The following is a 12,870-nucleotide window of genomic DNA, read 5'->3' on the forward strand; positions in this document are numbered from 1 at the left end:
TTATTTCAACCTTTCTTTTAGACCAAAATATATAGGATTTATCAAGACATCTCAACTTTCCTAACCATGGCCATATGAATGGGTAAACTGAGGCACGGAAATCTTAAAGTGATACAGCAGCTCAGGACCAATGCCAGAAATGGGGACTGCTGACTCTACAGTAGTGCCGTCCCCCTCCACCAACCCTTCCCAATTCCTCTTCTCTTCCCTGGAAGGCAGAAAAAGAATTTCCTCCAGAGGAAGTGACAAAGTGTCCATTCCTCAACCAGACCCATCCAAACCCGTATGGGAGGCAAGCTAAGGAAAAGGGAGGCCTTTGCACCCCTTGTTCGTGTGTGAGGAAGGCCAAGAGGGGTACGACCACTGCCCACGCAGCTTTGCGTGTTGCTGGGGAGAACCACTGGCCGACGGCAAAAAAATATGAACTGGGCACTTTCTGCTCTGTTTTTCATCACTTTGGCTGAATGACCTAAAGCAAATTACAACCTTCCTCGGCTTCGTTTGCCCTCACCCACTGAAGTGTGGTAATAATACCTTTGAGGACTGTGGCAAACCCTAATACGCTGTTTGTCCAGCATAGGATAAAAGATTTAATTAATAGCAGAGGAGGGACTAGATTCTAATTCTTTGTTCTAAGAATTGATCTCTACAGGCCTTCTAGCATTAGAAAATTAACATACAAAACATCTCGGACAAAAAGACTTATTTTGAAGTTTTTCTATCTAAAAGTGCCAAAAAATCATTGGGGGAAAAAAAAAAAAAGGCATATAAAAAAGGCAAACCAAACCTCCACCCATCTCACTAAAATTAAAATAATGGTCAAAACAAACCCTAGCACAGTCAGAACAATGTTGACAACAGGGTGTGTTGGAAGATAGAGGAGCTCTGGGAAGTCATGTTACCAAGCATATCCCATGTACTGGTGGTGGAAGATGGGTAATCACTTCAGGAGTTCAGTGGAGAGATGTTTGCTATCATTTCAGAATTAGGAACAGAGTGAGAAAGAAGAACTAAATCCTTCAGTACTTGGTTTTCTTTGAGCAATAGCTTTCTTAAAGAAACTTCAGGACCTCACCCTTTCTGCTTTCTGAAAATAGTTGAGAAACAAGAGTAAAGTGAGGTGGGTAGGAATATGGCTACTCCAGGAGTTTTGTTTGGACCAGGAGTGCACTTGGAAGTGAATCTCTTGCTTGTTGTCACTTGCTGCACTTGGATTTGCACCACAGAGTGGGCACGTAGATCCCTGGGAAGCTGCAGGATGCTCACCAGGAATGTGCCTGAAGCACTTCCATTGCTGATGGCTTCTTGGTCCACAGGAGCAAACCAGACCTAATCCAAAGCAAAATCCCTGAAATACAGACAGTGGGGACAGAAGTCCTCACTGCCAGTTGTGCCACCCTGCAGACCTACTCCTACTGCGCTGTTTTGCTTGCTAACCTAGACGTGTAGCAACTGATGCTGAATCCTGTTGGAGGCAAGGTCCGAAAAACTGTCCTCTGAAGGTGATTACAAGTGGTGATACTCATCCTACATAACTGGAGTGACTGGAGACAGACAGGGGCATGCAGTCTCAGTTGTATCAAGACCTCCTTTGTGGTCAGAGGGGAGAAACAGGCATTTCCAATCCACCTCTCAGCAATGATGAGGGAGGGAGCCTGGGCATCTTCCTTCTTAATGGATGAAACCACGAGACATTTCTGTGCACACATTCTAGCAACCAGCTATGCTAAGACTGTGATTTGATGTTCTAAATTGGTGAGTACTGGTACCATGGCATGTAAGGTCTTGCCCCTGCCTTCCCTTTTCCTCCCTTTCCCTTCCATCCCATGGCCCTTCCAGCCCATCCGTGCCCAACGCTACTCCACACCACTTGCCGTGGCACTCCTGCTTGTGCAGCTGAGCTGCAAGCCAGATTAGGGAATGGATCCAGTTGAATGATACCCTGAATGCACAACTTTTCTTTTCAGGTAGGCTAGTTCCCCCATCCATTTCACACCATGCCTGTGAAAACGGCTGGGGGGCAGATGTTCTCACAATGACCCCTTAAGCTGGTGTCACCACTGAGCACTTCTAAATGTCACATAGCAGCTGGGGCGGGGGGGGGGTGAAATCTATGTCTGCACTCAGATTTCACACTGAAAAAGCACCTTTGAGATAGCTCCCTCAATGCACATAGCACCTTTTTTTTTTTTCTGCTTTGGAGTCCTTGCCTTTGTTGGAAGCCTCCAAACATCATTTTTGCTTTATGGGTTATCTCTGAAAGAAACTCAGCCTTTTCCATCCCACTGCAAGCAGTGATTTTCCTATTCTGTGGCCAGTCAATATTTGAATTGGCAAGGAGGTGGGTGTTTCAAAGGACAGATAATCTTTTGTTTGTTCTCTTCCAACCTTGCTCATACTTGGCCCACAGTTCTGCTTAAATGTTGCTGGTTTCTCTTATTATTACTATTTTTAGTGGAATTTAAGTCGCAATGGTAGAGGCCACGGGGCCTGAATTATTCCAGCTTATATTCTCGGTAGCATGGCTGACTGTAACTGCATGAGGCAGATCTGATGTAAATACACGAAATGTCAGCTCCTGCACCGCAGCCCCATCCCAGAGTAACGCCAACCTTCCCACCCCTTTAAACACTGCTCTGGCCACTGAACTTTCCCTGCCCTGAAAGCAGGAGGGAATAAAATGCGCAGGGAAACGTAGTGGCTGCCAGCAATGGCAATAAATACATTGTGGATGACTCTGTTGAAACTGGGAAGAAAAAGGAGATGTTAACCAGCGGCGATGTGCTCCCAGGTGTCATTCCTGGGCCACGGAGTGTAGCGTGCGACCTTGGGGTACCTTTCTGTGTGAGGAGGGGGGAGAACGGGCGCAGATCTCCGCCGATGGCCCCGTGCTGCCCCTTTCACCTCCCCTGCAGCCTGCCGTTCGTAGGGGTTTCTCTGGGTTTGCTTTTGAAGGGGGGGGAGACAGGGCAGGTGCGGAGCGTGCAGAGCAAACACAGCTGCCACCGTGCCCTCCCCCTGCATCTGTCCTCCCTACCTGGCTCCTCTGCCTCCCCCTGAGCAGATCTCCCATCAGTTTAGTCACAAATCCGAGCAGAAATTGATGTTGCTTAGAGCAGTGTGAACCGGCCAACGAAGGCTTTCGAGAGAGAAAGAGAGCGATGACGACCAGGGCAGCGTGAACGCTGTGCCGATCGGGCTGCTGTGCACATCCAGGCCTGCACAGGGCTGCACGGAAGGGCAAAGACTGACCCAAATTCACCTCCCCGACACAGATTTATCACTCTGGGCTTTGTCAACGTCCCCATTTACGTTTGCACAAGCCGTATCTGTGACTCCGTGACTTGGAGCTGCAGCAGGCTGTATTTTCCCAGGCAGTGGTTATTGTCAGATAAGAGAAAACAGAAGGGCCTTTCAGACACAGAGGGAGATGGTGGCTGTACGTGTATAGAAACTTATTAGGTCCAAGCTGTATTTGACATCTGCCCAATGAATGTTGCTTCTTTTCTTAGAAAAGAATGACTGGAAATCACTAACAAAATGCTTAAGAGTTATACCAGAGCAAACAAATTATTTTGGTGAGTATTAATTGACAAACTCAAATTTTGTGGATTTTAAAAAGAACAAGATCTGTTCCACAAATATACCATTTGAACACCTCTCATCAAAGCATTGTGCTTTAAATAGTATCATACATTCACAGGCAATGCCTGGCAACGCTTACATGACCTAGAAAGGAAATATTTAACATGGAAAGATGGCTCTATTTCTATTTATTGACCTCCTCTATACACCTCAGACCAGGTTCTCTTTCTGCTTCTATGAGTTCTGTATATAGAACTGACAAGTAGAAACAGAAGCATGTTATCTGCGCACTCAGACAGAGCTACATCACATAGACTGGGGTTCCTAACATCACCAGCCTGATGATACACTGAATACCTTGTTGTCTCCTAAAGAAATTCAAATTAATTGTAGCATTTGATAAATACCAAGAAAGCGTGCTCTGCTTGAGCAGTACCCACAAGGAGAAGTTCCAATCACAGAAAGTTCCTTCTGCTTTTGTAAACATTTTCAATACAGCACTGATAAATGGTCAACAGAAGCACTGATCAGACTTGGCTAGTCATATTCGGTCTGCAATGGAATAAACCTCTCAGCTCGGCGCTGTCTAGCAGACTGGTGTCGCTAATAGTAATCACAAATCCCTACTGATGTGTTAGTACCTGTATGGGGGCAGCTTGTAGTCACCCCAGTCCAGGACTAGAAGTCCTTTACGCTCCGCACTGCACAAATGAATAATGTAAAGGTGATGCCTGCCCCAAGCATAGAATCATAGAATCATAGAATGGTTGGGGTTGGAAGGGACCTTCAAAAGTCATCTAGTCCAACATATAATCTACGTCAAACAGAAGAGAGGCAGGGAGAGCTGCATTGAGGAGCACAAGGGGAAAATTGCATCATCTCATGATCAAGCAGGCAGCAATTTCTACGTGCCAGCTGTCCATCCGCTTCCCGAGATTTTTGTACTCATCGTGGGCTGAAGGAGGACAACACTGTTTCTTTAATTTGTCTTTGGGGAATGACTTTGGTGTCAGGAATAACAGGCGAGCAAACACAAGGTATTTGATAAAGACATGACAAAGTCGGAGTATCAGCAGTGGAATGGAAGCATCCTGGTAGCACAGAAGCACCCAAGGACGCACCTTCAGCCAGGCTCTGCGTGTATTCGTAGCAGGTTTACTTTGGTATTCATGGACGCAGCCGCTGCAACTTTCAATGCAATTGGTTGCTATGGATATTGATCCTGCCTTTAGAGTCTAACTTTGAAGTTGGTTTGGGTTATCTGAAAAACAAAGACATAGTGTAATGCTTTGCCTTAACTATGTTTGCAAATTTTTTCTTTTATCCTTGATTTTCTCTTTATTACTTTGCTTTCTCTCTTTTATTTATTCTCATTAAGAGAGAGTCTATGCAAATATTGTGATTTGAAAATATGGGCAATGGAGGCAGCCTATTGAAAGCTCCTTTCATCTAGAAGCAGGCTATAGCTGAGTTAAATCAGAGGTCATTTTTTGCAAAAAGTGGAAGTTGGGGTACCCGATTATTTTTGATTAAGAGAAAGCACATGGGAAACAAAACAGACAGTCTTTGACGACAGGTGAAATTAGAGAGATGTCCAAGCTACATTTGGATTCAGAGTGAGACTGGCAACAGTCCAGAATTCAGAAGATGTCCAGCTTATGACAAAAACAAGGGCTAGTTACAAAAACCTAGATGTGAGTTCTGAATTTCCAGAACTCCTGAAGTTTGCAGGAGTTTGATTCTCAGATCGTTGGCTTGAGTCTCCTCTCCCTGAAGGTACATGGGATCTGCTACAATGTCCTTGCATGACAATCTAAGAAGATACAGAAAGAAAATAAGGCTTCTAGAATAACAGAGGTGCATTTGTTACATTAATGGGAGAGAAGATGCAGTGCTTTGTGAGATAATATTGCATCTGAAAACTACATTGAACTACCAGGCCTGCATTTGAATGACTGCAATCCAACCAAAATATTATTTTGCCATAGCTGGATGGCTGATATTGCTTAATATTTAACACAAAATGCAGCAGAAAAATGTGATGGCTCTTGCAGTTACAAAGAGGGAATGAAATTCCACTGACCTATGGTCCTCTAGAAGAAGAGGAAAGCCTCTTCAGAAATGATGCTACTTCAGGTTTCGTCTGCTGTAGATCTGTAGTAGACAATCAGTGATGTCTGGTAGACAGAAGAGCGGATAGAGGAATTTTGTAGATATAAACAGAGATGTGGGCAAAATCAAGGCTACATTTTAAAAATTAATATTTAATTTTGGAAATTTATCGGTTACAGATATACAATGTTGAACAACTATGTTTTGTTAATATTTTGTTGCTTCATATTTTTTATCAGAAGATTTTTCTTGTGGTGATTGTTCACAGTGCACTATTTCAAACATCCTTCATTTCCCAAAAAGAGGACTTTTACTGAGACTACCAGGAAAAGTTATTGGGAAAAAAAACCATAATTACACAGAAGCCAATTAGCACCTTCATTAGTTCTTCACCTTCCTTACTAGAGGCAATCTAGATAGTTAATTATAATTACAATTAGCGTTATAGATATAATTTGCAGCTTTCAGTGGATATATCTAGCCTAGATTCCTTGGATTGAAAAAGACACAGAAAAAGAAGGGAAAAAATGAATGAAGATATTAACTCCTGTTAAAATCCGAAACCTTTTTTTCCCCACATCAGGAACTTAAATAATAAACTAGACCAGACTGGCAAAGATATTAATCTGTAGTACAAGTTGATATTCTGCTCTGTCCATTTCCATTTAAATACAGAGCATGTCCTCAAAATGGACAAAATGGGATTTATGCTTTAAATCTGCATATAATTCTTCAGTGAAGCATCTGTAGTGCCTGGATTTCATCCCACTAACTGTAGCAGTGTCTGAAAATGCAAAGCTCACTTTCTTTATGTAACAATTTCCTTTGATAAAAAGCAAATAAATGTAGCCTGTAAACCTGCAAGTGCTTATCCATGAAGCTGTTCTTGTCCATAACTTCACATATACGATGGGACCTCCTAGAAGCTAAAAATCAAGCATGTGCAAATATTGGGCAGTGTAGAGCCATAAAACTCAGTAAAGGAACAGAAGTTTGAAGGGAAGAGGTTGTGCTCTCCTTTAATTTTACCGAATGAAGCAAACAAACCTTTGGAAAATGAAAATGAGAAAATCAGATAATGAATAACTATAAAGGCTCATTAGAACTTAGACGTGCTCCCCTCAAATGTAATTATGGTTAATATGATTTCATCAAATGTCACTGAAGAGCTGGAAACTCATAATGATGAGACACTTTTCACTCCTTCTGCCCTTCAGTGAGAAGGTCTCATCAGGTTTTATAAATACTGACAATGACTGACTCTTCCTCCGGGGAAAATCTGGTGACTGGAAAATGTGGATGCTTAATCTAATACACAGCCCGGCCAGCGTCACACGTCAGGTGCGAGATGGAGCCTCTTGGCCCCATGCTGCACTGCTCAGCCGTGGTGTTTGCGTCCCACACATCTGCAGAAAGCTGCTGCTGCCTGGCTCTTGCTCCAGCATCCCCACGTCAGCCACGGACAGTTTGCAGGTTGACCCACCGTACCTGGCACATGAGATCCTGGAGCAGAAGAGGGACAGCGGTGCTGCCCTGTGTCTCTAGGAACGTGCTGCTGGCAGGCACTTAAGCAGGTGAGACCTCCCATGATGGCTGGAGGTGGGAAGGCACATCATCTCCACTCACATGTCACGTATCAGGATGGTAAACATTCGGCAGATCTGAACATCTAACTGTGGAACTTCCCTCCTTTAGAACATTTAAACATTTCAGTGATTAGCTGACCTGCATGAGATCAAAACTTGAATTGTGGTGAGCTGTCCTGGAAAGCAGAGGAACCGGAGTGATTTATGACAATGGAAGAGCTGGCTCCAAGTATTTCATATGTGATTGGCTTTGTTCACAAAGAACTGAAGTGGAAATTATATAAAACTATATATGTTATACAAAGTTATATAAAGCCAGGATTGTATGACAAAGAAGATATTCCATGTCACAGAATCCTGATTTGAAATAACTTCTCTCTTTCCTTTTCAGAAAGGTAGAAATGCTATATAGTAAAAGTTTAATACCCTTGATGTCATGCATGGAGGAATCTCTTCACTCCCTTTGCAGAAACACTCTCCTACTCACAGGCTGGTCCCTGGATAAAGATGGCTGTACTGCAGGGTTTTAAATGCAGCGTTCAGCAAATCACATTTTTCCATTTCATGGCTTCTATGGTCTTATCCATCAGGTTGCATTCCGTTATTTTAAAGAAAAAAAAATCTCTGGTTGTCAAACTAAGCCTTTTTAAGGCTTTCAGGGAAAGCTCTGGGCTCAGCTTAGTTTTCACAGTTCATGGCTTTGCAGTTTGAACAAATGCATCTTTTCACTCAGCAGCAGCTTTGATATTTATAGTTAACTTTTCAACATGAAAGAGCTGAATCACTCCCTTCCCTGACTCTGTCAAGAAGCCTCTGTCAAGAAGCTTGGTACTGCTCATTGGCTCCCAACGACCGAGTGGAGCCTGACCTGAGAGATGCTGCAAGCACCCTTCTCCGTGAGAGAAGGCCATGAGGTCCCTTGCTCAACTCTTTTCCCACACACATTGAGGCCGATTTCATTTTGCTCGCTGATACCACCTGCTTCACCCCTACGAACTCCCCTTTCCTACGTGCCAGACGCAACTAGTCAAGCTTTCCTGCCATTATATCCATTAGTTACTGGTTTGTTAACCATCTGACACCATGCCAGCTTCACTCCTCTGTTACATTAGTATCAATATTTGAATACAATGGCAAAAAGAAAGGCATATAAGAAAGTACAAATGTAAGAAAACATTTTGTTGAACTGCTTTCTCCTGGAAAATCCATGGAAATCCTCAGGCCCATGTAGCATTGAGAGCTCATCTTAAGACTCCTGTGACCGTAAGAAGCTATCGCTGGCAGCAGATCTAACACTCTGGGAAAGACTTAGTCCTTAAAAGAGGAATTTCACATGAAAATGTGAAGCAAGCTTGCCAACGGCCAGAACTTTCTTCACTGCTTGGAGCCTTCTGGCTCATGTTTGCTTCCTCTTTTACTGAATGCACTTAAGATAGCTTCTGCTCAGTCAGAATCAGAGGGTTCATTAATACTTTTGCTCTTTGTGTCCCCATGAAGAATATCAATAAAGACATCAGGGGAAGCTGGGTCAAATACTCTGCAACATAAACGTGCAGTTGCACTGCACACGTTATATGAGGTTTCACAGCTCATTGTTAAGTAGGGTTGAAAATAAAACCACAGAGCACACTTTATATGTGTATAATGTACCCACACATACGTGTACATGTGTTTATATATAAATGTGACATTACGTGTCCATGCTCATGGACCCCTGCACGTACTATCCAAAATTACCTATCACCTTAAGTTTGCACAAGGCTTACAAAAGCTCAAAACACTGACAGAAAACAGGAAATAGCACAGCCGATTTTGATGGATTCCAACATGAAATTGTAAGCTTTGTCTTCAGTTATGTCAGTACAGGCCACCATGGATATGGGCAAACCCGGCTATGGCTAATTGAAATACATCCATTAGCAGCACTAGTTATTTTTTTCCATTTTTTTTAGTTCTATAAAGCAAAATAAAACCAGGAGCAAAGCAGGCTTTATCCTAAGGGAAATGTAATTTTGAATTTGAATGCATGGAATCAGTTCTGGGCACCGATCAGGAAAGAACTGTTTGCTCAGCGTTTTGGGGGTCATTAGTCTGTACGATGCCGCAGTGCAATCCAGCACAGTCTAAGTCTGCCAGTGCCGCTTCTTTTAGAGCGTGGAGCTAATTGGCCCCTCGGAAATTCCTGCTTGATGCCTTGTGAATTTCTTTCTGAAAAACCTCAGGAACTAAATATAAAAATTCCTGTTAAAATGCTTTACATTTCCATTTCACTCTTTATTTTTCAGTGTAGGACCAGGAAGAGTATCACAGCCTTGAAGATTCTTCACACATTTAAATACATATGTTATTCTGATCTTTACTATTGCTGCCACTAATAAGAAAAAAAAAAGTAAAGGGTTTGTCCTGCTTTGTTTCTCTGTTGCTAATGTCAGTGCTGAAGGAAAGAGGATGTGTGAGAAGCTTCAGTTCCAGGCTGTAAGCCCACCAGGCACATCAACAGCAGCGATGAAACATCATTCATGAATGATCTTCAGAGAAACCAACAGCTCCACCTACAAAAGAGCTAATGGTTGTACACCAAAGTCCCATTTTCTGCTTATGGCTTCTTCCTTTCCTGTATTCACCTCCCGTCCTGCCCTGCTTGCTCTGTCCATCACTGACTTCTGCTCCCTCAAAGGCTTTCTGTGAACAACCAGTATGGAGATGCCTTCCTCCCGCTGCAGCCCAGACGCGCTTTCTCAGGATTCATCTTTATACCCTGCTATAAACTCAGACTCTCACAACGATTTTCTTAGCAGATTGACATGTTTTCTCTTTGGCTGAGCAGAACCATCAAGCAGCTGCAAAAAATTACAGGCTGTGAGTTCTCTCTGTATTGTTCCCTCTGCTTGCAGTAAGGATGTGTTGGAGCTGAGCTCCCTTCCAAATGTGTAAACTGTGGTCCCCAAGAATACTCTAGCTAACTCGGCTCTAACCAGCCACTGTTGGATTATTTCTAGGCATTAAAAAGATTTTCTTCAAACACACACATTTAGGATTTTCTAATAGCAATTTAAACCTAATCTGAGAATGTCTGGAAGTGGAAAATGACTTCTACATGCTGAGGATAGTGTTCCATTACCAGTAATTTATTGTCTTTAAGAGCATCACTGGAACATTTATTGACACAACGAAACACAGACATTTCTGGTTTATTGTAAAATCTCATTGCACTCAGCCATTTGTGACTAAGCACAGCACTGCAATTTATACTCCCAGACAGAGCTTCCTATTTTTCCAAGTGTATTTAGGCTCATATGAAGATTGTATAATCCAAGAGACAAAAAAAAAATCTCTTGTTGAAAACAAATGCAAAAACACAAGCACTCTTGGTGGAAGAAAATCAAATCTGATTTTTAAAAAGGAATTTGGCTGAAGAAATTTACCATAGCATTTCCAGTAGTGTATGCAGGTATCTAAGAGATTATGATAGATCTGATAAAGCAAAGGATTTCAGTCATTCTAGATCATAAATCATTCTTCTCTGTGTTAAGAATTATAATTCAACAAGCTCATATTAGAGAAAAATTTAGTTTGTGTCTATTTACCTGACTCTAGAACAGATATTCCAGAGAAATATAATGTCTATTAAAAAGTTACACAAAAGAGCACTGTTTAGAGAGCAATTTAAAAAGAAAGTAGAATACTTAAATACTTCTTCTTATTGATAGCACATTTTAGGATTCAGTCCTGCAAAGTCATATCTTGAAGTCAGGGTTTAGACATGTGAGCAACAGTTAGGGCTGTCAAACTATTAGAGCAGAAGTCTTCTTTGAATTTCATCCATCAGCAATGGGTGAGGGAATAAGTCCATGGGTGGTTTTAAGCGACTTCAGATGCCCTACAATAGCCAAGTTTTTGTTGCTGGTATCTAAGGAGATCCTGAGCGAGTCACACGTGTAGATGAGAGTCAGAGCTCACGCATCCCGTGTTTCACTGGTAATTTACTGCAATATTCAGAACAAACTCAGAACCGAATGTTGCAAGAATTCAGAGCTGCCCAGTGTCAATTTCTAACCTTCAGATCTCGCAGAGACAGTTGTGTGTATTTATTTGTTGGTACCTTTGACCAATCTTGCATTTGTGGCCAGATAGTTTTAAATTAAAAAAAAAAAACCAAAAACCAAGCTATTTATTCGATGACATCCTTCATGGAAGACTGCACTTATATATAACATATTTCATACAGATCTGAAGAGATTTTATTTATGCCAGCAATATAAATAAGGCCCCACAAAAGCTTCTCATCTCCCAGCTTATCTAGTATCTTTGTTCCTGCACTATGGTTGTTTGTTTTCTCACAAGCTCTGCATGTTTCTTTGTGCTCTTGTCCCATGATTATTTCATTAGGATCCATAAGGCCGTTGCATCAGCACAGCACATTCAGCCCAGGTGTTGCTGAAATTACGATCTATGGGAAGCAATCACAGTCTTCGGCAGCCTGCAGGTCACGCCTGCTCTGTGTGGTTGGCTTGTTTTTCATTATGAATTTTCTACAGGGTTTAATCCAGGATAATATATTTAGATGTAGGTCTGGCAGGCAATTCAAGGATTTTAGAGTCAATTCACTTTCCACAATGGATGGGATTTGCTCTTATACATTAATGAAGTAGGCCAACTTTTTGGAGCAGTTTCTTCTAACGATGATTGTGTATTGGAGGAATTCTACTATAATATAATAATTCTTAAACATGGCAAAAAAAAATGTTGTTTTATTTTATTGACACTCAACTTGTCCTTTAGAAAGAGAAAGTTGCAGCTCGGTTTAACCTTTTTACACAAGCAGAAGCCAGCTGCGCTGAAACTGTGCTAAAGAAGAGAGAATGACAAGAAGTCCCAGGCATCCCACTGCTCGCTGCAGCCACCCTGACCTGACTGCTGTGCCCTTGTGATGTGGAGTGCCATCAGGTGCTAACAATGCCCACCCAACACACGGGAGCCGGAGGTCCCTTCACAATGGTGAATGGATACGGCTGAGCCAGCCAGCAGGTCCTGAAACAGTTCATCTTGGTCACACTGGAGGATTTTGCAGTGAACAGTCTGTCAGGAAAAAAGAAAGGATGAAAATCCTGGACAGGAGAACCCCAACAACCACCTGGCCATGAGAGGTGGACCCCTGGTTAGCTTTCAGGGTCTTGCAACTCACTGTTCTTTATCATGACGGCCCAGCAACTGAACTGAAATGCAACCAAGAGGTAAAAGTGCTTCTTCATACGTTTTACCCATCTTTCTCTCTTTGTTTGCACATCTTTCTTTGTGCAGGTTTACAGATCTATGGGAGGTATGGAGCCATCTCTTCGCTCCTGGCAGTTTCAAAGGCACGCAGAGAGGAGAACCTACCCTGGACATCAGCAATTTCCTCCTCTTGGAGGCAAACATTCCATGTAACCCCCCCTTCACTATGTCTTGAATGTGTAGAAATACTTGAGCCCAAGCAGGATATTCCCTATAACTGATTCAAGACCTGGCAAAAGTATTTCCCTGCCCAGCAGCCCCACTTTATGTGTTTCCACCTCTGTAGTTTCACTTTGTGAATTTTTTTTGGCTT

The sequence above is a fragment of the Chlamydotis macqueenii genome, chromosome 7 (assembly GCF_036417535.1).
Source record: "Chlamydotis macqueenii isolate bChlMac1 chromosome 7, bChlMac1.mat, whole genome shotgun sequence".
NCBI classification, from domain to species: domain Eukaryota; kingdom Metazoa; phylum Chordata; class Aves; order Otidiformes; family Otididae; genus Chlamydotis; species Chlamydotis macqueenii.